The sequence below is a fragment of the Festucalex cinctus genome, chromosome 11 (assembly GCF_051991245.1).
Source record: "Festucalex cinctus isolate MCC-2025b chromosome 11, RoL_Fcin_1.0, whole genome shotgun sequence".
Classification (NCBI taxonomy): domain Eukaryota; kingdom Metazoa; phylum Chordata; class Actinopteri; order Syngnathiformes; family Syngnathidae; genus Festucalex; species Festucalex cinctus.
This window is the reverse complement of record NC_135421.1, coordinates 11,759,444-11,786,162: the sequence shown is the minus strand read 5'-3', so window position 1 is coordinate 11,786,162 and position 26,719 is coordinate 11,759,444. Positions and strand designations below refer to the sequence as shown.

Sequence of the window (26,719 nt, the reverse complement as noted above, 5' to 3'; positions counted from 1 at the left end):
TATACGACAATTAACAGTTTATAGGACAGCCAACTGAAAAGTAAGTTGCAAAGTTGTTTTTATGACTTCCTGATTTTTACACTTACCTGCATTTCTGTCAGGTTCAGTGGGGGTGTTGAGGACCCAAATGCAGGGAGGCGAAGCAGGCTTGTGGATGTTGAGAACAAAAAAAAGGACTTTATTTCCAAAAACATAAACTAAGAGGCAAGGAGGCAAAAAAGGAACTGATCAAAATACAAATAAACTCCGGGCAGACGAACAAGGGAAACTAAGACAGAGCACAGGACAGGAGAACGGCAATAACTTAGGGAGGAAACAACAACAACAACAATGAACTGAATGGAAAACAGGTTACTAAATACACTAATTGACAATGACTAGACACAGCTGGGCAGGACACAAGTGGCAGGGGAAGCTGATTGGTAGATACACTGGGAAGGGAAGACACACGCAGGTGGACAAGGTTAACAATAACGAGACCAGGGGAGACAAACCAGAAAGCAGAAACAGAAACATGACAAACTCAAAACCAGAAACAAAAACAAAACAAACAGATGACACAAAACCCAAATCATAACAATTTCCAACCTAAATTCTAGTACTTTGTTACATCAAAATATTATTTTATTCCCAATAATCAATAACCTTAATTTCAAAGCCTCTCTTTATGAAATTGATTCCTGCGGGGTCACGAATATGGTGGTAGCCCCCAAGGACCACAGCCATCCATCCATTCATTTTCCTAACTGCTTATTCCTCACAAGGGTCACGGGGCTGCTGGAGCCCATCCCAGCCGGCTTCAAGCAGTATGCGAGTACACCCCGAACTGGTTGCCAGCCAATTGGAGGGACTACACCCAGTTCTAAAAATAGTTCACTAGTGATGGGGCATTGTGATTTCCTTGGAATGTTGTCCAAGTAGAAGTTATCATTTGAAAATGTGAACATTGGCAGCGATTTATAGAAGAAAAAGTGTTGCATGTCAATTTTATTATGAGTCATATTCACTTTATTAAAGGTGATTTGAGAACATTTCTTATTTCAGAAGTGTGTATGAAACAGCAGATATCAGAGGGGCAGATGTCATAATTGTTACTTCTTTCTGTCCCCTTTCATTTTATTTTTTTTAAAGCATGAAATAAAAATCTTGAATTTAATTGAAACTGGTAGCCTTTCACATGAAATAAACACCCAAGAAGTAACTCTCAACTTCACAAAGGTTGCTGAAGTGCAGGGGCCACCACCGCCGGTCCTTGAGGCACCTATCCAGCATGTTTTGGATGTTTTCCCTCTTCCAACACACCACATTCATATTATCGGCTCATCAGCAAGCTCTGCAGAAGCCTGAGAACAATCCTGATCGTTTGAATCAGGTGTGTTGGAGGAGCGAAACATCCGAAAAATGCTGGATGTTGCCCTCGAGGACCAGAGTTGTAGTGTATAGGGATGTTAGACTTTTTTTTCCCCTCCAATCAGATTTCAGCCTCAATGTGCTTCTAGTTCTTCAATCTAATCTTCCCACATTTGATAATTAAAATCTCAGATGAGTATGATGCATTGTATAATACTTTTTATTTTTTTTTATGTTTTTGTCTTGATTTTAGATGTATTGATATTGTATAGTGTATTGATTCAGAACTGCTCCATATTGTGTTTTTGTATAGCATTGATGTTTTCTGTAATTGTGATAGGATATGTGGCGGGATTCAAATGTGGATTATACTGGTAAATCCCAAAACCTAGGTGTCAAATGCACAACCCACTACTGCTAAAATGTTAGCTAAAACATCACCTGTACAGGTAATAAAGACTGTACAATGGTGATAGTTTGACTCTAGAAGGAATAGATTATTTGTGTATAAGTTTGCATTATTTTGGAAAAAATCCATTGAAATGTGAAACCTTTCACAATAGAGACCTTTTAATGACGATTTAACGGTTAAAAACATAAAAAAAAAAAAAGCCAACAACTAACCATTAAAACCACCAATTCATGGTGGCGTGTCGACGTGTTGTCTGGGCCGCACTAGATCACCATAGTTACTGCCACAACAACGACGACTCTCCCAAGGTCATGAACCCGTGTGACCTGGGTTCACGGAGTGCGGGGGCAGTCTGTTGTCTGTGTCTTTCCCCAGAATAATAAGTAGGAAATCTTCACTTCCCAGACCTCCCAGTAACCCTCAGAGGGCCAAGATTTACGAGGCCCAGCGTGAACTCTCCTGATTTGCTTTATGACAGGACTTCCACCCTGCGGCCAAGCGCTGTCATTAGCGCCTCTAAACATAGGCGGCCGTGGAGGGTGTCGTTGGCGGGCAGGTGGGCGGGGGGGAGTTTACTTTGCATTGACACGTCGTCTGCTGCCTGTTTGATTGTGTCCCGACTCTCCTTAAAAGTTGTTAACTGAAATCTAGCGGACTCGCATGGCTGAACAGCTGACGTTCACGCTAATAGACACGTCGGCGTGCGCACGCACACACGGCCGTGCACCGGCGCTAGTGCAGACATGCACGGGTCACCTGGCAGGTCACGGCCCCCCTACTGGTCATCCCCTGCTGCAAGAGCGCATTGATTATGTGCTTGTCTGCAGGCACGCACTCAAGCATGGGCCTTTTTAGCAGTGGCCCATGTAGCATTGTGACACATTTAATCTGTAAGTGTGTGTGCGTGTGTGGTGTCAAGTTTGCATTTTCAGAACTTTTATTAAAGCTATCAAGAATTCTTTTCATCCTTTCATAAATATACAGGTGAAATTCCACTTCTTATGTTAGCTTGTTTTTGTCTCGACAGGAACTTGAACTTGATCATCAAAAAACCTACTTTAAAGGTTTCATAGTACAATTTGCAACTCTACCGTAACTTTGACATCAAGTGACAATCAACATGCATGGTGATGCTGGCATATGATTGAACGGCAATGCTTTTGTCACATAAGACGTAATAGAAAAAAAACAAATCTGTTCTATAAAACCTACTTAAAATACTTTACATGCAGGTACACAAACATTTAGGGCCATATTTTCATATATATCACGATCAGCCCACAAAAGGTCATTTCCCAACATGACAAACACGACAGAGGTGTAACATCTGAACAGACCACTTTGCCGACTCTATCTTTGTCTGAACAAAAACAGAAACTGTTTTCAGGCAAAATAAAAAGTTTTTGAACTGAAAAATTTGTTGTTAAAAAACAAATCAGGAAATCCTTTTCCAATGCCATTGGTGGAGTCCGCAATGCTGCTTCATAGCAGATTTATTAGTGTGAAATTTTCTTTGTTGTTTTGAAATATTAAAATGTTTAATATGTCTGTGTATCATATTTATTATTTTAGTTTATTATGACAGCAATAATTCTGAGCATTGGGAAAATTGTGTGTATCAAATTGGATAATTGAAAGTCATATGTGGAAGCTGTTTTTCCAAATTTTTGTTTGTTCAAATGTTCCCATAAAGGCTTCACTTTAAAAAAAAAAAATCAGATTTTTTTTCAGAATTATTTAATACTTTAGGCTTTGTAGGGCTACATATGAGTGTTTGTATTCACGTTACTAAATAGTACGACTATAGTGCCTAGGTCCACTATAGGTGGCATTTTTCACCACCATGCACGTGCTGTGGACATATGAATTTATAAATAAAAAAATAAAAAAAACATTCCGGACCTTTTACATTTGTAATTGAGAACCCCTGTTATAGTGCCTCTATTGTCTTATATGATTTGTCAGAAACTACTGCAAATCACTTGTTGAGTTTAAAAAATTGTTTAAAAGCAAAGTTTAAAAAAAATTACTTATGTCAAATAAGAGCATGAAAATTGTATATATGAGTATGAGTATATGATTTATAAATGTATTATGGTATATGTCTAGGAATTTCATGTACATATGTTGCTGGCAAATGCACGCATGTCTAAGTGCACTTGCATTCATACATTCATACATTTATACATTTTATTTTTAAAAATATTAACCTAGTATTGTATTAATAATGAAATAAGTTTAAATATATAATGTATAAGGGGTAGAACTAGATAAGCTTTTAACGTCTTCCTACTCCCTTTTGAACATGTAAACTGTGATGATTTTATGGGGTTTTTTCTTTTCTTTTTTAATTTTTGTTTCTCTGCTGTTTGTTTGTATGTTTATATGTTCAATAAATCAAATCAAAATCGAAACAAATTTTTACGACACTCGAATACAAAACGGCAGCAGGTGACAGAACAGACAATATGTCAGGTGCACATAATAACGGGTCATGGTAGTCACCTTTTAAAAGCCAGCAATTAAAGTATCAGATGAATTGGCCACTGCTTGAGCTCTCCTCACCAGGTACAGTAGCCGCAGATTGAAATCAGCTTTTGTTACATCGCTTGTCATTTAGAGATGATTAATATATTTGTTTTTTGTTGTGCAAAAGACTATAGGCTAAATATGTGAAGAAGCGCTCACTCTTGTGGAGTTGAGTTGAGGTCCCAGATACCATCTCAACAACTTGTATTGGTTGGTCTCAATCATCCAATGTATTCTCGAACCTCACTTTTTGTATGATCTCCTACTAAATTCACATGGTGTTGCTGCCCTCCAAGCTAAGTAACTTCTGCTACACTCCTTAGTGACCTTCCACTTGCTATCTATCCACTTTGCTTCTTTCGTGTTTCAATGGTGAAAGGAATTTGATGTAGTCCACTAGAAGCTCACAAGTGCATTAAATGAATACACTTTGCTGATGGCTGGCAGAGGACTCCTTTGGAGCGGCCATGAAACGTGCAAGGACCCATGACCAGGCAGATAATAGACCCCACTCTTCACATAACAGAGGTCCCTCTCTCACACAGTCTTCCCATACAGGTCCGCAAGACTTTGGGACAACTGGTAAGTTCAGGACTCAAAATATTGACATGACATCAAATTAAATTTACCAAATTTCGAGCCGACACCGGCGCTACACTGTATTGTCACAATTAGTGTTGTTCCGATACCGATACTGGTATCGGCAGAGGTGCCGATACTGCATTAGAACAGTGGTATCGGTATCGGTGACTACTTAGAAGTAACATGCCGATACCATTAATTCCAATGCTCATATAGGATTTTGGAGGGAGCATCTTGTGTCTTGCTGGTGCACGACATTCACTGGTATGTGACATGTTCACTGCATGCCGTTCTAAGATATCCTATTGGCCCTTGAATGCTCTGAAGCAATGGCAGGACAGCTTTTTCATGTTGAGGAAAAAAAAAACAACCTTAAGTATCGGTATGGTATCGGTATCGGCCGATACTGCAAAGCTGGGTATCGGTATCGGGACTCAAAAAAAGGTATCGGAACAACACTAGTCACTATACTATGACAACCTCTTCAGAAAGTTCACTTTCTAAAGGTTTTGTGTATGTTGTCACAATCAATTGCAAACACCAACGGCTTTGTGTCCATCCTGACAGTCTGGTGAAACCCAACAACCCAATTTATATAACAGTCAAAGAAAGTAAGCATCGGTGGGTGACAATTTCTTAGCAGGAAGTTTAGAAGCACATCTAGAGAAGAAGAGAAGATGGCGGGTGCTCTAATTAAAGAAGGGGAAAAGTGTCATCTGTTGTGAACCCCCGACGAGGGCAAATCAATACACAGGCTGGGTTGTCATCATCATCATCATCATTATCAAGAACTACCACTGTTGAGAAGAGCCATTGAAAGTGAAAACGAGTCAACTGGGCAGCTTGTACCACCTCCGTCAAGCAAGACCAAGTGAGGGGAGATGAAACACACATATAGTTTGATCTTTAGTTCAACTTATTGTCTGCTTGGGTGGATTCACTTTTCTTGGACTGGATATTTGGCCATCGTCAACTACGACGCCCGTTCTGGATACTTGAAGGAATGCTGGATTTAATACAGTGGTTCCTTGAAGCAGGGAAGTGAACATTTGATGCTGATCTCAAAATTGTTTGAACTTAACATGCACCAGAATTTTGGTCAAACTCCAAATGATACAACTTGGTCTTAATGTGAAGGTTTCACACAACACATACTTTTTAGCTTTTACCAAGAGGTTCAAAGTGCTCGGTAAGGCGCGTGCCAGTGGTAAACATTCCTGGAGGCCTTCCCAAGAGCAAACGATGACGACTGAAGTGTTTAAGGAGCGTCAGTGCGCTCCCGCGTGCGTGCACGGTGGCGTTCCCTCGGCCCAATAAGCCAAAGGGAGCGCTTGGATCGTGTTCTTAGGCAAACACGGGGGCGCACAAACGGCACGCTCTTGACGCGCATTAGCGTTGCAAATGTTTGCGACTATTTTGGTCTCACGGGCCGCTCTCTGGGATAACTCGCTTTGAATAAATGAATCCTGACAAGGGGAATCTGCATACAGAAACAGCGGGCTAGAGAGCGCTCCCCGAATGCATACAGACTTCTTGAAATGGCTTCCTTTGTTTATCGAGCACAAATGTGCTCCTCTGTGCTTCTGTCTGGCGTCTGCAAACATTTTCACTTTCTTTATCTTATACAGGAAAACCTGAAAGTGCATTTTGATCTCCACATAAGGTTTGCAAGAGTCCATCTGAACAGCAGGAATAGTCCGCGGTAAACATTATCTTCAGTAAAACTGCATTTTATGCACATTGTTTTGTTTTAAATTGTCTGATCTATTGGAAAATAATGACAGCTTTTTTTAAAGATTTTTTTTTTAGAGAGGAAGACATCTTCACGAACATTATTCATCCATCCCTCCATTTTCTTGACCGCTTATTCCTCACAAGGGTCGCGGGGGCTGCTGGCGCCTATCTCAGCTGGCTCTGGACAGTAGGCGGGGGACACCCTGGACTGGTTGCCAACCAATCGCAGGGCACACAGAGACGAACAACCATCCACACTCACACGCACACCTAGGGACAATTCGGAGCGCCCGATTAACCTGCCATGCATGTCTTTGGAATGTGGGAGGAGACCGGAGTACCCGGAGAAGACCCACGCGGGCACGGGGAGAACATGCAAACTCCACCCAGGAAGGTCCGAGCCTGGACTCGAACCGGAGACCTCAGAACTGGGAAGCGGACGTGCTAACCACTCGACTACCGTGCCGCCCACGAACATTATTATTATTATTTATTATTATTCATTATTATTATTATTATTATTATTATTATTATTATTATTATTATTATTATTATTATTATTATTATTATTATTATTATCATTATTATTATCATCATTATTATTATTAAATATAGTGTGCAATTTTCTGCAATGCCAAAATACAGTATATAAGTTTTGTACTAATTGCAGCGCTGGAAATGTCTGACCAATTGGAGACAGTGCATTTTACCATAGGATGACACCATTTTAGCCAATGAAAAATCATGTAGAAAAAAAATGATGTCAGAGCACTTAAAATTCAGTTTCCAAAGTGGGGGAAAAGGTCTGATAAGTTTCAAGGTTTACAATAGAGGTTGATACTTTCTATGAATGGCAAAAAGCATGAACGATGTATAAATATCAGACAGATATAAAATGCAAAGGATGAATCAATACAAAATGTTTAAATAAAGATTATGCTACAACCTACTTCTCTAATCATGACACATTTTGTGTTTCTTCAAATGGCTGATTGTCACATTCTTGTAACCACTATTCCAGAATATTTGCCAAAAGTATAGAAATGATTTCCCTCATTTCTCATTGTTAGGCAGCCCTTTTTTTTTTTTTTTTTTACATACAGTAGTCAATAATTGGTTTCCAGCCACCCATTTTTATTCGAATTTTCAACAAATGTGAAAATAAAACTGAATGGAAATGCTACAAATAGAAAAAGGGCCCAACATTCGCAAAAAAGGTTTTACGCTTAAAGATATTGTATTTTGAAGTGTTTCGAAAATAGGAAAATGCAAATTTTTGGGCTATGGAAACAGGTTTTGCGAATAACCACTGGCAAGACCGGATACACGTTGCACGTTTTGACTGGATATTAAGTCACACGTACGTTTGTAATCCCAAAGCAATGTCGGATGATAAAGTAAGATATGTCTGTCAACGAAACAGAAATCATCTTTGGATTAATTAAAGAAGTGAATATTAATGCTATTTTAGATGGAAAACAGAAAAGAAATATTACGGTTTATCAAGAATAACAAAAGCAAACTCACACGATATCACACGGCGCAGTCGCTTCCTAGTCTTCTTCTTCTTTTAAATTACTGGTGGATGACATCTCTATGGTGTTTACGGTGGTGGAGTCCCCTCTCAATATTTGCAAAAGAAGAACAGATGGAAACGGGCATAAGTCGCATGTCGCAGTTGCGCGTTTTCAGTAAATTCACTTAAAAAATTTGAAACAATTGGATGGAAACCTGACAAATGACTTGAGCTCAAAACATTAATTTTGAGACCAAATTTGTAAAATTCCCACAGTTGCGCTATCGGTACAAGGTGGCTATAGTAAAAACACATTATCTTATGATGCACATTGTCTACTAATCTTTTATTTTCATACAGTTTGACTACAATTTTAACAATTGGGCTGCTGGGAATTGAAAACGCAGAGAGAAAATGATACCTTAAGGAGGGTATCTTTGGACAAATCTCAAAATCAAACATTTTTACCATCTGTTTTTGTCCATTAAACTAACCCATGTGACACATGAACTCTTCAGTCAGAACAGGTGACAAAATATCAAGAAACATATTGAATCATCTTTTATTGTATATCTTTGACGGAAATGACGCAAAAATTAATTTACATGTATGCAAAATGACAAAATGAAACTCATCACATCATACTCTCTCATATTGAGCTGTACTATATCGAATCGTAGTCCCACTGAATCACTCCTCTTCAAAATAAAGCATCCTTGAATCGTATCGTAGCCCATTTATCAAGATATGTATCGGATCGTCTTTTATTGGTGAAATGCAGAACCCCTAGACAAACTACTGATGTAAATGTGGGGATGGCTGTTTGATGTGATTGCCTGGCGACCAGTCCAAGCAGCATCCCTCCTCTTAATTCTATCAGTTGCCAGCTGGGAAATGACCCTAATGAGGAAAAGCGGTATTACCCCGGGTTTTCACCGGATGCGGTTGCGGTGCGGTTGCGGTGCGGTGCGTCTTGACTGCGTGCTCCGGACGGGTCAATTTTTTTGTCAATCCACACCGGCTCCGCACAGCTGCGGTCCGGCAGCTCCGTCGCCGCCCACTTCCCAACGTGTCTCGCGGGACCGCGCGCGCGCGATCATGTGGCATTTCACAACGACAAACATACAGAAAGTCTGCTCAACAGAGAAGCAGAAAGATATGAGATTCCATGCAGAATCCTTTTTTTGGTTGTCCTTGTAAAGTATATTAATAACGAGAGTCGGGTCAGTGCGGGTCCACTCTTTATTTCTGTCTTCCCCGTCCGGCTGCCGCTCAGTACGGCAAGCGAGACGGGCACAACAAGCAATCGCGAACATCAAACTCACAATACATTACAGTCCTTATAAAAAGGATGTGCCGTGTCATATATTATTTTGTGGTTTTCCACCTCCAATATAAACCTCTCCTCGTCCATGTTCGCTGGTGTCTAAACCGTGAATGAGCACATGGCCCGGCGACGCCCACGTCACGTTTTGCTGAAAGCTTGCGAAATAGGAGCTGGCGAGTGTTTTATTCTGAAAGGTAACCGGAAATTTATTTTGAAACTGCCTCGGTCTTCCTGTCCCGCTCGATGTGTTTTGTGCTAGCTTGCCATTTGCCGGAGGCCTACCGCTGCGGCGTCCGGCAAAAATAGAAAATAGGCTATCCTTGCGGAAGGCTTGCGGCACGCCGCAGGCCTTCCGCAGTCGACACGCAACGCACCCGCAAGCGGTGTAAACTGCACCATTCGAATGAATGGAATCTAATTGCTTGCGTCGCCGGACCGCACCGCAACCGCACCGCAACCTCACCGCAACCGCATCCGGTGAAAACCCGGGGTTAGAAGACGGACGGATGAATGGATTTAATACTCTGCGCTTCCTCTGTAGTTTTGTGTTTTCTTATTCATCACGGGTGTCATATTGACAGAGGCGCAGATCCAATCTGCCTACACTACAGTGGCCTTGGCAGCCATTTTAATCCACATTTGGATGAGGCCTGATTCAAGTTTTGCTTCTGTAACACATGGAAGCACATTGTGTAAATCCAGCCTGAGGTCAACTTGCAATGCTTGTTTACCACATCCCTTCCTCGCCTTTGTCAACAATTGCCATCCATTATCATGGTGATTAACCCAACCAGTAAACAGTGTGGAGGTCTTATGCCACACAATTACCATCTTCAGCCATCAAAAACAGAAGAACACTGGCTGCGCTCTCTGCCTTCCTGGAAGTGTTTAGTTGGCTAATGTGCGTGCCCTGGGATGCGACTGGCTGGGCATTGTTAGACGACGTCGTCACATTAATCTAATTAAATGTTGCTGAAAATGAGCCTAGGCCTCCGATGAGTGTCACGTCCTCGCATCGTCCCCCCCCGCCCGAATAGAAGTGGATGCCAACATGGCTGCTGAAAATGCGCCGTTCTCCAAACTTGTCATTGACTTCCAATACACACCTCTTCCCTTTTCCCGCTTGTCTAATTAGTAGCGCGTCGGCATCATCTGGGGTGTGTGTGTAAATAGAGCTGTAGGGGCCTGTCATATGCGCGGCGGCGGAGAGAGCGGGGTCCTCGTCGCGCCGAGGGATGAGATGAACGCTTGTGATTGACAGCTACCTCGAGACCGGCCTGATGGAGTTGTCAAGGCGTCGCGCTCACGGCAGATGTCGTCTGCCGCGCTGCGCTGCATACACACCAGCATGCATCACCAGAATGTTTTTTTTGTATTGCAAAGCTTTGGATTTCAGATCCCATTTTCACTTCCACTCGTACAAACAAGCGCTGCCAGTATTGTCACCGAGCAATGGCGGGCCATGCACTTGGGGTCTGGGCCTTCAGAGGGGTCACCTCTCAAGTCACAGTTACACTATCAATATTGAGATTCATCAATAGGCCTACTATACAAAAACACAATAGCACATAACTGTGCTACCTGCATAATTGGAGGAGTTAAGATCAAGAACGAAAATCATGCCTAATAACAAGACAAAAATCATAAACAATTTGAATAAAATGCATTCTACTCACCAAAGATGCTGATTATTAAATGTTATATTGTGTTGCTGATCATTAAGGACCCTGTGAGGACAAGTTTGAAATCTGATTGGATAAAGGAACAGCTCTATTGCTAAACTAATTTAAGTTGCATCGGTCAGTAGTACTAATTCTGAAGGCCACAGGCAGATTTGATTGACATGGCTGCACATAGAGTTTGAATCTGATTGGACAAAAAACAAACAAACAAACAAACAAACAAAAAAACATCCAAATATATGTACAACATTGTCTCGATTTAACAGACTAAATGGGGTCATTCATTCAGGCCAGTTGTTCATTCCGGATACTTTTTTTTCATGGCCTAAAAGCACCCAATACAGTACAGGTTTTTTTTTTTGTTTTGTTTGGTTACTTTTTTCATAGCCTGAAAATGCCCAATAAAGTACAAAATCTTACAAGGTCTTTTTTTTTTTTTTTTTTTTTTTTTTTTTTTAATATAGCAAAAACATGAAACGTTTTAAAATGGATCCAAACGTACATTATTTGTGTTTGGTGGATGATAATGGCATTCATCTGGTTGCATTCTCGAGCTACGATGTGAGTGCGTACTTCTTTCACTTCATTACGATTAGAGGACACAGATAGAGACTTAACATAAAAATAACTACGTACTGTACCAAACATTGCATGTTTGTGAGACATGTACACTACTCACACACTTATGAATACGGTTGGTCAATACAACACGCACCTTTTGAGCTTTGCGCCTATGTCGATGCTAAGCTAACGTTGATGCTTTCCAATACATTTGAAGGGACTCGCTCCCGCTGCTAACATAGCCGCCGAATACAGTATGTCCATACATTGCTTTTGATGGGAAAGTTGCAACTGCCAACATGGACTACATACTTTGTTGCATGATTTAGCCTGCTCTAGTCAACTGTATGCGATGTCTGTTTCTCTGACAAGAAAACAGTGCAACCCAGAAACACATGGCCAGTCTCTGTCTGTTGATTGTGCCAGGGCAAGATTGGCACAAATAAATGGGCCCTGGCATTTTAATTTAAGACCGGTGACCGGACCCAGCCTCACTACTGACCACCCCTGCCAAACACATAGTTCTGCCACTCATATTGATTGATGTTGGTTCAGTTTGTTGACGATATTCCAAATGGATGGACTAGTCCCTCGAAATTGCGGCCCAGTCCCTTGGGGTAAAATGGAGGAAAATAAGTTAAAAGGCACTGCATCGGCCCCAAAAGACACCAGCCCACTGGGCATCTACCCTGTATGCCAGATGGCCAGTCCAGCCTTGATTGTGGCCAATTGTGAAACTAACACACTTAAACAGCGACTTGAGAAGGGGAATTTGTTGTGGAATGGACACTATTTTCTGTTCGATGAACCGATGGTCAAGGTTCAAAGATAAACATTATGAAAAAAAAAAAAAAAAAAAAAAAAAGACAAGACTTTTGTCAATAAATAATTACAGTATTTCATTGGGAAAACAAATATTTTTTTATGGGAAAAAATATGAGAATTTCGGTTCCGAACGTATAGGTCAGTTCTTCTGTTAGCGTTCAGGCCAGCAGAGACAGCCTTGCTGGCCTTGAAAGTGCCACCGAGTTTGTCCGATGAACAAGGATGCCATCGTGATGTGGGAAAGACGCGGAAATCCTGCATGTGGGAACTCAGTGGGAAAACTATCCCGTTTCTCACTTGTGCTGTCAGAGCAGGGTGTTCGTTTGGACAAGGTGGATTGTGTTACTGGCAGGACAAGAGTCAAAGGGTTCTCGTGAAAAGCTACGCTCTGATACGGTTCTGGTAGCGTTTCATCACACGTGTCCAATGCGAGTCAGCGGGGCGCTTTTGTTTATAGAATTCTTTCCCACCATCGACAGATGTAAGAAGATGTGTGTTAAAAAACATGAACATATTTTCTGTGATTGATGTACCTAAAGACAATTCTGTTACAAGGACGCGTGGGGGTTGTGCCAAGTCAAAAATGAAGGTTTACAATCTTTTTTTTCTTTTTTTTTTTCACTCCCTTTAGTGTTTTAATCATGATTAGTCAATGAAGCAAATTTGGTTACTTAAGTGGATCTTGCAAACGTCATGTCAAACACTGGAACTTTGTACAAACTTATCCAGCCAATATCCTTCAATACTCAAATCTATAGAATCACTACTTTTCAGGAAATAAAAACAAAACTACTTCTGCACTAAAGCATTACAGCTATACATATTTAATGCAACAGACCTACTCAAATTTATCAAACCTATTTTCACTTATTTTCTAAACAATAAACAGAATTTCAACCTTGAGGCGACATAATGCTGCACAGCTCCCGCAGAGTGAGGAAGAGGCGGAGCTTTGTAACACTTCTCAGACAGTTTAAGTGTTTTAGTCTTACGCTGCATTTTCATTGCACATTACCGGATCAGCTTAGATCTTCATACCACTGGAAACTGAAAATCAAGCCAATTTCATTGAATGGAATGAGACAGAATGAGAAAAGTTTAACTCATTCACTCCCGGTGACAAGTACTTCTCAATTAATTATAATTTTTAGAGCGAGGATAGATGGGAAGAATCTGTTTATGCTCCACTGTAAAAGTCAAACTTGGAAACAATTTTACTGATGCCTAACCACCAGTAGATGACATCATTGCCCTATTTTATACAAAATAAACACAGTTTCAGAGTACATGGGAGAAATGGCTGTATTTTGGCAAACCTATATTTTCTACTGTCAATTATAAAAGAATGGGCCGGGGCAAAAAGTATTCTGTCATTTGGTAGATTCGGCTTAAATATAATTATTGAACGTAATATCGCGTGGGTATTGAAGTTTGAAATTTTCTAAAATGGCTGGTAGTGAAAGAGTTAATATCAGTGGAATAGTACAAAGGTCTCCTGTAGCGTTTGACAAATTTGGTCAAAGAGGAGAGTGTGAGAAGCAAGATAACGGGAGTGTCGCAGCAAACCAAATATGGCAGCTTACAAGCTAAGCTAACGATAGCATGTGTGTTTATTTCGGTCACACCAAATACTACATTGGCGCATTCCATCATTCACCACCAGCTATCCAATGTGAAAGCAGCTCTAGTTCTTTCACCATGATCAGGATGAAGCGGCCATTTCTTCTGCCACTCAGGGAAAAAAATGGGAGGAGACAAATATGGCCACCATGTGAGCTTCACTTGTCTCCTGCCCAGCTGCTACCCAGCCTAGGGAGGCATCAGCTCTACGCGCCCTATCACCCCCCAAGCTACCCAGCATCTGGAGCAGTGGGTATGGTGGCGGTAGTGTTGGAGGCCGTTGGGAATCAGCTGACTGAAACCCGGACTGGCAACCAGATGATGGCTGGATGCTGGAGGGGTGGGAATACAATGTGGGCCACTGGTGAACCTCAAGACAAGGGGCAGATGCCCACACTGTATACACTGTAGTACCACATTAAATGGTCGTATTGCTCCAATTTGGTGACACATGTTGAGTTTCCAGGGGAAATAAAACAAATAAAAACAAAAACGTAAAGGAAATTGAAGTAATTCACTCATTTTAGAGACACCGAGCAAGACAGTGAAAATTAAAATGGTTTCCTGAGCTTTTCATTTTGTTACGTCTTCGTCATCATGAATGACATTAGTAATGTCCTGTGGTGTCCTGCTGTTCCACCGCCTTCAATCGGGAAACCAGACCACAATGAACGGAATGAGTCAGAAAGAGAAATGCAGAATAATGGGGAAAAAACAACAACAAACAAATGCAATTTTTTTCAACAAATTTGGTCAAAGAAACTGTGAGCAGCAAGAAAATGGGAATGCTACTGCAAAGTGGGGACTGTGGAGTATGATCGCGTTGCCCGTCACTATGTCACGGTTCACATTTTGCTGCTTCAAATGCTTCACATTTGCCTTTAATTTTGTATATATTTTTTTTTGTACATCACACGTTATTTTTCTGTGATTATGGACTGTTACTGCTAACTGACTAGCAATAAGCGTAGGCGAGGCGACATCTAAGTCATAGATATCTAAACTTCTGAATCATTTCACGCTTATTACAGTAGCTAAAGTTCAATGTGCTTGTTACCTGTCTCAAATTACTCATCTGCAAGTTTAAATAAACTAAATGATGTAATACAGCCTGCCACCGCTAGGTAGAAAAAAATGTAATACATACTGTAAGTGGTTTGGATAGTGGGAGGATATTGAACAAATATGGTGAGAAAATATGATGAGCTTTTGACAACCTGCTGACGGCCTCAACTGACGTGTCACAATGCACAAAACATGGCTAAAGCTAAAACCAGTACATATGTATGTGGATCAAAAAATATCTGCACCTGGCACATTCTGGTTATTGGAAATACAGTGAACGATTTAAATATTTGGTCGCTGCCTCATTGATTCATCTATTGTGACTAGTGTGGTATGGAATGTAACCTTGCACGATAAACGAGCGATAACATTACGGTATTATATGCACTTTCAACTAACGTTGGCATGTGTTTATTTTTGTAATTTGATTTATTTTACAACCCCCCCACACACACACACACACACACAATCCGATCATCCATCTGGACTTAAAACATTTTATTAGCTCCATATTAAATTATGTTTTGAAACCTGCCAAAATACTGCTCACAAACTTTCATCAGTTAAGCTTATTGGAACAGCTGCTGGGTGACACGTTGAGTTTGCATGGGGGTGGAAACAAGTAAAGACAAATCAAAAAGGAAATAGAAGGAATATAATTTATTTCAAAGACACCAAGACGGAGAGTAAAACTTTACCTTGCATCGGAAACCTGACAATTTCACTCTTTACAACTGTAGTAGTACTAGTACTCATTAAAATACAGTAGATAAACATATTTTGAAATATTTCTAATATAGTATTTCATTTTCATGATTTATTTATTTCTTGTCTTGTATTATGGCTTTAAAAGGATGTAAAAATGTCATAAACTAAATTAAACCAGAGATACTTTTTTTTTTTTTTTTTTACATCTGAAGTACTGCTACAAACAAATACAATTGAGATATATACAAAATACACAGACAGACAACTATGGACTCCCAGATATAAGAATGTAATGTTTTCAGAAAAAAATCCATCCATCCATCCATTTTCTTGACCGCTTATTCCTCACAAGGGTCGCGGGGGCTGCTGGCGCCTATCTCAGCTGGCTCTGGGCAGTAGGCGGGGGACACCCTGGACTGGTTGCCAGCCAATCGCAGGGCACACAGAGACGAACAACCATCCACACTCACAAGCACACCTAGGGACAATTCGGAGCGCCCAATTAACCTGCCATGCATGTCTTTGGAATGTGGGAGGAGACCGGAGTACCCGGAGAAGACCCACGCAGGCACGGGGAGAACATGCAAACTCCACCCAGGAAGGTCCGAGCCTTGACTCGAACCGGAGACCTCAGAACTGGGAAGCGGATGTGCTAACCACTCGTCCACCGTGTGTTTTCAAAAAAAATAAAAAAAATAAAAAAATATATAATGCAGTTAGATGAAACTAACATTGTGACAATGGGATTGGGATTGTGACAATAAAGCCAGTATGTATAGCATTTTTGTGAGGTCATGTCATAATGAAATAAAACTATATGACACATTTTACTAAGATGTTATCTTTGTGAGATTCCACTCACACATTTGCAAATCCTCACGCAGCCTTGTGGCGTCCCGTTGATTCACCGCCTCAACTCAAACACCGCAATGGTCAGGCTCCGTCGCCATCGCCGTGCTCTTTGGCGGTACCCCCACTGCTCCACCCACATTGTCATGGCAACGACCCCCAACAAAGAGATTTAACAGTTTGATATTGATATGGAGCGTCTTCCAAATCAATCTTCGGTGAGGATTCATTTCTTTGTGGAATCAGTTTTGTGTGTAAATATGAACCAGCTTAATCTGTAGGTTTTAATGCTATGATCTGCTGCATGCTCTGTGTAATTAATAACATTAATTTCAATTATCCAACACTAAGACAACGTAAGCCACCTTAAAGTTATTTTGCCTGAGAGAGAGAAAAAAAAGAATAATATGACTTGTTTTTGACATATTTAGTATTTCTTCAAAAAAAAAAAAAGTGTAATGACGAGAAAACAAGAAAACGACTTTATAGAAATTGTTTGTGGGTGATTTTAGAGCTTTTTTTATTTTCTTTTTCAGTATGTCTCATAAGGATTTTGAATAATTTCTCACAAAAACACAACACTAAAATAGAAGAGAGGATTTGCCAGTTAATGGAGCATCAAAACATTTGCAGACGATTTTTGAGCTAAACACGTTTTCCACATTTTTTTTTTTTTTGCCAAAGTCTTTGAAAACAAAAACAAAATGTCTGCTCCCAAAATTGTGGGAGGATTCCATACACAGAATTTTGCGCTGTAATGAGTTATGACTTTTGAAAGTGAATTCTAACTGCACATGGGTGGATTTATATTACGAGTGGCATTAGCGCCGTTGTGGGAGTGAACACGGCCCACTTGCTTCATGGCCAATGGGAGCGGCTCGTTCTCATTTCCTTTAAATTCAAGTGCAGGAGGGGCATAAACTGGAGTCGGTGCAGCAAATCAACGCGCACACGGTACATTTATAAGAAATTGCAAGAAGATCTCCACTTGTGGATAATGTACAGTTAGCTGCTGTGAAGTGCTCACTTCCGCCCTTGACAATGTGGTGTGACAATCCTCAGTAGCTCCATAAAGAATAGAATACATTTGAGTCATGATATATGTATTTATTCTCAATTATGGAGTATATGGGGTACATGCCACGGAGGAGGCGGGGCGTGATTTTGCACATCAGTTTGGTTCCGGTCCGGTTTGATGGTGCCCACACATCGCAAACCGAACTGGAACCAAACTGGTGTGCAAAAACAGTCCCGCCTCTTCCGTGGCATATACCCCATAGAGGTAGCAGTCAGACTTTTGCAGTTTTTTTTTTTTTTTTTTTTTTAAATAATACTGGATGACTAAAATGAAAATTGCATGTAAATATTTCAGTACAAAAATATTCCAATCACATTGAAAGTAAATTAAGTGTAAATAATAATTGATGTGTTTTATTGATAAAATGTTACTTTTATCCATCTTTTCTAGTATATTTTTTTTCCCATTTACCATGACTGTTTTATCACAAATGATCTGTATAATTTAATGACACCAATTGTATGTAATCCACTTGAAATAGAATTATCTCAGTGATTGACGTATTACTCAAAACTGAACTCATGCAGCTATTTGTTATAGTTGATTTGTTACTTTATCCAGGCTCCGGCCTTCCTGGGTGGAGTTTGCATGTTCTCCCCGTGCCTGCGTGGGTCTTCTCCGGGTACTCCGGTCTCCTCCCACATTCCAAAGACATTCATGGCAGGTTAATTGGGCGCGCCAAATTGTCCCTAGGTGTGCTTGTGAGTGTGGATGGTTGTTCGTCTCTGTGTGCCCTGCGATTGGTTGGCAACCAGTCCAGGGTGTCCCCCGCCTACTGCCCAGAGCCAGCTGAGATAGGCGCCAGCACCTCCCACGACCCTTGTGAGGATTAAGCGGTCAAGAAAATGGATGGATGGATAAAGTTCCTTTAATGCCACTATTTTTTTTTTTTTTTTTAATGCCTGATTAATGACCACCCTTTATTGGAAAGCCTGTAGCCTACTGGGGGAATTCCAGTCGCAATGCAGCCACCTCAAAATTTAGCAGTAATAAATGCATATAATAATGCAAATAATAATGCATATGTTTGTGGAGACTTGGGTCAAGTTGTATTTTACAATTTAAAAAAATACTTAATGTTAAAGATTAGATAGCTCTTAATATGACAAAATGCACTGAGCTGTCACCAATGTCTTACAAATGCAATTATGCCATCTAGTGGCAGAAAAAAGACCAACACAAATCAATATACTTTTTTTTTTTTTTTTTTTTACAGTCAAGTCAATTAAGCCATCTTTATTTATATAGCACTTTGCAGTACATCTTTTTTTTTTTTAATTTTAAATGAGTTAATTGTGTTCATGACACCATGATTGGCTGTTGTCATGACCTTATGCAATGAGGAAAACATGTTTTTGTCTCAGAGACACACATGTAGACTTAAGAAAACAGAGCCAAGGCAAGAATGTGCTCATAATAAAGTACATCAACCAAATTGTTTGCCACGACTAACTCATCGGCTGAAAGTGAATGTCATAATAACACATTCACTATATTTCCTCTGTTGTGTTTTCAATTGAATGTTTTGCTTTTTAGTGGTCATAGTAGAAAGGCCTTTTTTTACACCTGCATTCATATACTCCGCGTGAGGTATGTTGATTCTAAGGGCCCTAGAATTTTTTATTCCAATTTTACAGCAATGTCATGAAGGTGAGCCCAAGTCAGATTTTTTTTCCAGGGCCTCAAATCACACACATGCACCTGAGTGTCCAACCCCGAGCCCGAGTAAATAACTCACTATATTTACCTGCTCACGTCTTCTCACGCTAGCTGTTGCACATTGCTTTGCTTGTGAGATAAATAAATGATAAATAAATGAAGCCAGAGGGCCAACATGGGAATACATGCATAGCTAATTGAGCAGTGGGGAGAGATGGGGGATGGGCCGGGATGCAATGGTGGGGGATATACAGGTTGGTCTCCGCCAGAGGTATGTTGCCATCTTCTGGTCCTGGAGACACACTTCAGGGAGAAAAAGGTGCACATTATCATCGCTTCCAAACTCCTGTGATACAGAAGTGCAACGCTGGTGACGCTTTGGACGCAGAAGCAAATTAATCAGTCCAAAATACACATCACATTTTGTCATATTATGATATAAAAAGTACAAATAACCCTGATTTAAAAACGTGACCAATCTAAATTATTTCAAAACATTTTTCAGTATTAATGCAACCTATTCAACTAGGAAAAAATATTTTATAGAGGGAAAGTAAAAATAAAAACATGAGATTATGTGGTTGCACAAGTGTGCACACCCTCCTATAATTAACCAATCACATTCAAATGTTAATGATAAATGAGTCACCAACCACCTGCCACCAATGCCAGTACTTGTGATAAACCCTGAATAAAGTTCAGCTGTCCTTGCAGGATTTTCATGATATTTTTGTCTTCGCAAGCAAGGTCCGCACGGAGCTTCCAAAACATCAAAGGGCTTTCAAAAATAAAAGTAAAAGTGGGGAGAATTTGAAAGACATTAAAATACAGCAAAGCATTACAATCAACAGGACATCCTTCCAAAACTGATGGAAAAAGAAGACGAAAACTGTTCAGAGAGGCTGCCAAGAGACCGACAGCAATATTGACGGAGCTTCAGGAATTTCTGGGAAGTGTTGGCTGTTTAGTACATGTGACAACAAACTACCACCTTCTTTATATATCTGGGCTGTAAAGAAGGGTATGAATGAAGCCTTATGTTATGTATTAGGGATGTAACGATAAGCGCAATATCGTGATTTGTGATATTAAAACTGCCACAAAATCGTCGTCATGTTCACAATATCTAAATGCAACACATCTGTTAAAAAAAAGTCCACATTTGTGCAGTTCTAGCACCCACTCGTGGCTAGCTTTTTAGTACAATTTAATTTTAATTAGGGATGTTTTGGCCCTTCTATGTTTAAAATCTACACTAATTGTCAGATGAAAGGGAACATAATGTGCCTGTGAAGCAAGTCAATATGTGGAAGAACTCAATGTGTGCGTGCATTAACAACATAACATAATAAAAATAATAACAACAATAATAAAACATAATAATAACATAATATTGATGTTCTGTACAAAAGCATAATATTGTGCTTTTTTTTTAGTATGAGCTCATTTTTTTACAATATTGTGACCTTTTTTCAAATATCGCCAACTTCCCCACAATATTGTGATCATTATTGTATTGTGAGCTTCATATTGTGATGATATCGTATCGTGACATTTGGATATCGTTACATCCCTATTATGCATAGGAAAAAAATGTGTGAAAACTGGAACAAAACTTTGCAGAACAAATAGAAAGAAAAAAAAGTCTTGAAAAGCCAACTAGAACATTTAAACTTTATTTGGGGTGCTGACATACGTTTGAACGTGATTGGTTAACACTGAACACAGTCCATTCCCTGGTTAAGAGGGTGTGCACACTTGTGCAACCACATAATTCGATGTTTTTATTTTTAATTTCCCTCTATAAAATGTTTTTTTTTCCAAATTGGAGTTATATTTATTATTATTATTATTATTATTAATATATTTTCATAATATAGATCATATATTATTGGCAATTCAATTAGGGTGTGTAGGTTTTTATACAGAGTGATTCTAAAATAAATACTAATAAATAAAATAAATAACAAAAAAAAAAATGGTATTAGATTCAAAACATTTTCACAATATTGACAATTTCTCCAGCATATCAATGGGTGATAATAATGCTAATTATGGGGACGAAGTGCTGTCTGAAATATGTGTCCCCTCTCATGAATGCAATCCATTCCAAGAAAAGTGCAGCACGAGTTTCAAGTATGCAACACAAGAAGACCGATGCCAAGAGGTCACGTTCTTGAACAAAACACACTCGAGTACCCTTCCGTCTAATAGTTGACACCACAAACTTTACTCAAGCGGAATAATATTCTATTTACATGCAAATCCACTGGAAAAAAATAACTACAAATGTGACTTACCATTTTTCCGCATATGAGTCCACTTTATGAATCATAATTGCAATTATTTGCTCATCCTTCCTACATTATTCTTGCTTTCCGTCAAATAGTTTCCGCGGCTCTGAGCAGGTTGAGTTCCGCAAAGCCTCAGCTGTATTTGGAGTGAAAATATTGTTTTGCACGTCGCCACAGCTGCTCCACTTTGCCTAATGCGGGCCTTTGAGGAGCAGCTAAGAGCTTTGCTCCGACAGCTCGCCCGCCCCCTTTGAAGGCCAGATACTGGATATCCCCTCCGATCTGGAACACGGTCCCAGAGTAAACACTGGTGGTCTGGAGGTTAACTCGCCCGAGCGCTCGTATGGCCCCGTCACTGAAATGCATACGGCTTCAATGAGGACGACCCCCCTCCCGTCCCCTTGTCAGCCTCGGTCTGCCTGAGCCCCTTTTGCAACTTTGTCTTTGGATAGAGTGTGTGAATGTGTGATCCGTGCTTGTCAGCACCAATTATATGGCTTTAATTGCAAAAACACATTAAGTTGAAGTTAAATCCTTCTTCTGTAAGCCAAAACGCCAGGAATTAGACCTGACACGCTCCTGTCTACCTCTTCTGACTTTTTTTTTTTTTTCTTAATGTTTCTTTAAATCAGGGTTGTCCAAACTCTCCCCCTGGAGGCCATTTTCACCTTTTGCTTTGAAATGTATCAACTTATAATTAAAACAATTAATAATAATTCATTTATTTATTTATTTTTGGTATTTTTACATTACATTTAAAACAAAATCACAATACAATACAACATATATTATACAATACTAAAAGTATTAACATTAAAAATGCAAAATTTAGGTAATATTTTAACTCTCTAAGATCAAGTAAAAATGTGTTAATGTTTCTTTGTAGAAGACTGCTGCAGTGTGTCGTGCACTACCTCGTGCTGAAGTTGCTAACTTGCACTTTTATTAAGGCCTTAATGCTTAATAAATCAAATTAAAAAATTAAAATGGAAGTTATCTTTATTTATTTATTTATTTTAGATTTCAGGTACAGTACTGTTATAAAAACACAAAATGGTTTCAACTAAAATGATGACCCATGAGTGCGTGTTTGTGACTCAATTTAACCTGTTAATGAATTGACAAAAAAAAAAAAAAAAGACATTAAAAAAAAAAAGAAAATAGTTCCAAATAAAAATATGACCCGAGTCAATGATGTAGTTATTAGTTTGTTAGAAACATAATCATCAGTCATGGTGGAATTCAACGGCGCGACATCCATTGTGAGCTTTGTCATATGATTGACGGGTTGTTGACAGAAGCATTGGGCCACTATTTAGCAAGGTCTCAGAACCCCCGTGAGGTTTATGGGCTCACTAATTGGCAGGAGAGCGTACGAGCGAGAGAGAGACGTTAAAGCTGATGATGAAAATGAAATGTTCATGTTGATGTGTTGTAATACAGCGAGTGTGATGCTTGATCAAAGTGTATGGGTGTCTGTGACTGTAAATTCAGTGATATATTTTATTAAAAGTGGTGCAAGTGTAAGGATTTTTTTATTTTTAATTACTTCAAAAGGTAGTTCTAAATTCATAATATGTGTGCAATATTAAACTGGATGTTTTTTGTTTTGTTTTTTTTACTCCACCTATTCCCAGGATGGTTTCTAATTTCTCACTATTTTTAATGTAGTTTTCATTCAAAGTAACTAAAATATATTGTTTTCATTTGTTCCTTCCAAATTGCTAGAAAAGTACATACAAATAAATCAAATGAAAATAGTGTTAAACGTAGATTCCTTAACCTAATATTAAATACAATATCTAATTATTTTAAATAATTAGTAAATGAATTATGTAAATAATTTCTGTAGGCTTAATTTGAGTTCAACTACAATTTCAATAGCTTATGAAAATGGGCCATAGAAATAGATGTAATAACTATGTTATTAATATATATATTTAAAATTGTGTGTTTTTTTTAAAATGAACATTTTGTATTTCATTGTTGGACACATACATCACAGGCAAAAATAAAAGGTAGTTCATATTTAAAATCAGTCTTCAATAACAACTCTAATTAAGAAATACTGTAATAATAATTTTTAAAAAAATCAGCATGACCAAATATTTCCAATATTGCTCCATTTATTGAAAAAGCCTTTCTGCCAGCTTTTCCCCACTGTCATGCAGTTTTGTGGGCAGCATTGCCCCTAGCGGCTACAATGTGAACTGCAGGCGCCATCTCACTCTAGTATGGAGTGCAGAGCTTTTAACAAATGAATGAAGTTTAAAGATCTTTGATTGTGCAAATAGCTTTCAAATTATTTCTTTTCTATTTATCTTTATTTGACACTTTAGGCTGGCAGCTGCTCGCTCTTATATTACAATAAACATGCACACACACACACACACACACACACACACACACACAAGTAAGTGATTTCAGATTTGCACTGAAAGGATAAAAAAAATGAGAATGAATCGGGGGCTTTAATTGCTTTTTCATGATCCGGCAACGGTGCGGCAAAATGCGGCGTAAAGAAGCCCAATTAGAGTCTTTTGAGCGGCGGCTGCAGACAGCGGGGTTCAAGCCTTGATTGTCTTTCTCCGCTAGCTGCAAGGTGATAGCGGCCTGGACCCCTATTACCCTCGCAGCCTTCTGTTAAATTTGCTAGAAAAAAAAAAACTGCACCCGGGCGAGAACAAAAGGCTTCACCAAAAGAAGCCAGGAAAGACGGATCCCTGAAGGATGCATTCATTTGGTGCACGCTCGCGCTGGCCATTGGAGCAAGCAGGAAGCTCGACTCGCTCGTTCGGCCGGCCGCCTCAAAATGCAACGGCAAGTCGTTCACAGCAGATGCTCTGTATTAATTGGTCTACCAAGGCCTGACCCGGGCTCCTGTGCTCATATTTACTATTTTCTATAAGCTGACTTCTTGAGGGAGCGCTTGTGGCGTTGCCTCATTCGGCCGCCGCCATGACGGATGGGCCTGTCTTGCCTTTTTTTTTTTTTTTTTTGGTATGGATGTAGAGCGCAAAGGCGAGCCATATGCCACTGGCACAGACCCCGGTCCAAACACCGCCGACTGCAGCAGGCAGGCAGGGAGGGAGGACGCGCAAGACGAGTCAGCAGGATGAAAGTGGGAGAAAAACGACGTCACGTCACCATCAGCTCCCACCCTTGGGTGACTTTGGACAAACTTGTGCAAATGGAGACACGCAAGCGGGTTCACATTTTGGAATTTTCATTATGGTTCGTTTTTATTTTGAGTTTTGTTTCTTAAAGCTACCGAACGTAGAAAATGTATTTTCGAATCACTAGTGCCACCTGTGGCTGAAAAATGAAATTGCAATTTCCCTTCTTCACATAAACAACGCACACATGACGTCACATCTGCAGAGGGCGGGAAATTCGAACCTGCATCTACCTAGTCTGAAAACTATTGGCGATTTATGCAGTTCTAGCACCCTCTGGTGGCTAGTTTTTTAGTGCAGTTTAATTTACACAAGGTATCTTTTGGCCCTTATATGCTTAAAATCCATGCTAATGGTCAGATGAAGCAGATCATGATATGCTTGTGAACCGAGTCAATATGTGGAGGAACTCAACGTTTACTTGCAATAGCAAGTGCCTCAATAAGAAGTGTTATTAGTGATTGTTTATATGTATTGCTGTAATGTATATATATATTTTTTATTATGAGCTTTTTTTTTTTTTTTTACAATATTGTGAACTTTTTTGTATCGCAATATCAATATCATGTCGTGATATCATATCATGATATTGTTACATCCCTATTCATAAATGGTCAAATAAAAAGGCAAGTTGTTCCAAAAAACAGCTTTAAATTTTGCATTAAAGTTTTCAGAGTGATTTTGAAAAGAAACTAAAAAGTCTGGCGGCGCGCCAGGCTTATGAGACTCGGGGAAAGCCTCAAGAAGTCACAACAAACTTACTAGTACAAGTTCGTCACCGAGGAGCGACATCATCTGGTGGCACTTTATTAGCTGCCGCTCACACAGTTAAAGGACTACAACTCCCATTTAATTGTTTGACTTTCCTTCTTCCAGCTAACAGCCTTGCTGTCAAAATAAATACATTTAAAATCAACACTAAAGGCTCATGTATTAAATTAACTAACAAAGACGAAAATGAAGCACATTTTATTAATTTCTTGTTTTTCATCAACTAAAATAACCCTAGTAGACACATCCAGATCATTTTGAAGTCAGTTTATCTGTTACCAGATTCTACTGCAACTCTTTCTTCTTTGCATTTTCTGGCTGCTCTGTGGCACCACACTGCCTCTCACAGGTCAGTCTTGGTACTGCAACAGATGTCTAGTTTTGGGGAGTGGAGATTTATTATTTACAATTTGCAAACACTTGCCATTTTTTTCCTCATCATGTAAGATGTCTCATCTTAGTGGGGGTGGGGGGATTATTTGTATTATTTGAAGGCGTAAAACAAACTTTCAAGGGTTCCAAATAATATACAAATTGAGATACAAGCATGCTCGTCCTTGGATGTTATTTGGTGTAAACATTCTAATCTAATTTTCTCCATACATAATACACAAACACGTACTGTAAATCAGGCATATGCCATATGAGCATCACTTTAGTTAGAGGTAGCCACGTCAACGTTGATCCAAATTCTTTCCTTGGTGGAGGTCCGCGCCCTACCGAGCATTAGATGACATATTCACACACAGTCGAAAGAGTGTGTGGATGTATTTTTAATAAGAAAAGTACGAGTGGAAGTAGGAGGTGCGAGGTGGGGAGATGGCACAGGGGGCAGGTCCATCTGTCCCAAGCAGCTTCTCCCCCTCCACCCCCATGAGAGAAGCACAGCTGTTACTGCAAGGCCTTATACTGTCCACTAACCCCCCCCATGGCTCCCCACCCTCTCCTTCGAGGATGAAACGAAGCGGCCCGCGGTGCAGT

The 26,719-nt window shown here is 39.7% G+C and overlaps 1 protein-coding gene across 3 annotated transcripts in view; it reads right to left on the bottom strand.

The window, feature by feature from the left end:
• tmtc4 (transmembrane O-mannosyltransferase targeting cadherins 4) overlaps nt 1–26,719 on the bottom strand; it is a 70,587-nt gene that overhangs the window by 16,389 nt on the left and 27,479 nt on the right. For 2 of the 3 annotated variants that reach the window (XR_013287259.1, XR_013287258.1), the window contains exons 20-21: nt 8,135–8,230; nt 87–147 (exon numbers count right to left, since the gene is read on the bottom strand). The gene's annotated coding sequence lies outside the window, so the exon portion shown is untranslated. Of the gene's footprint in view, nt 1–86; nt 148–8,134; nt 8,231–19,083; nt 19,801–26,719 lie in introns of those variants that run through there. The other variant, XM_077536740.1, reaches the window with a different exon arrangement.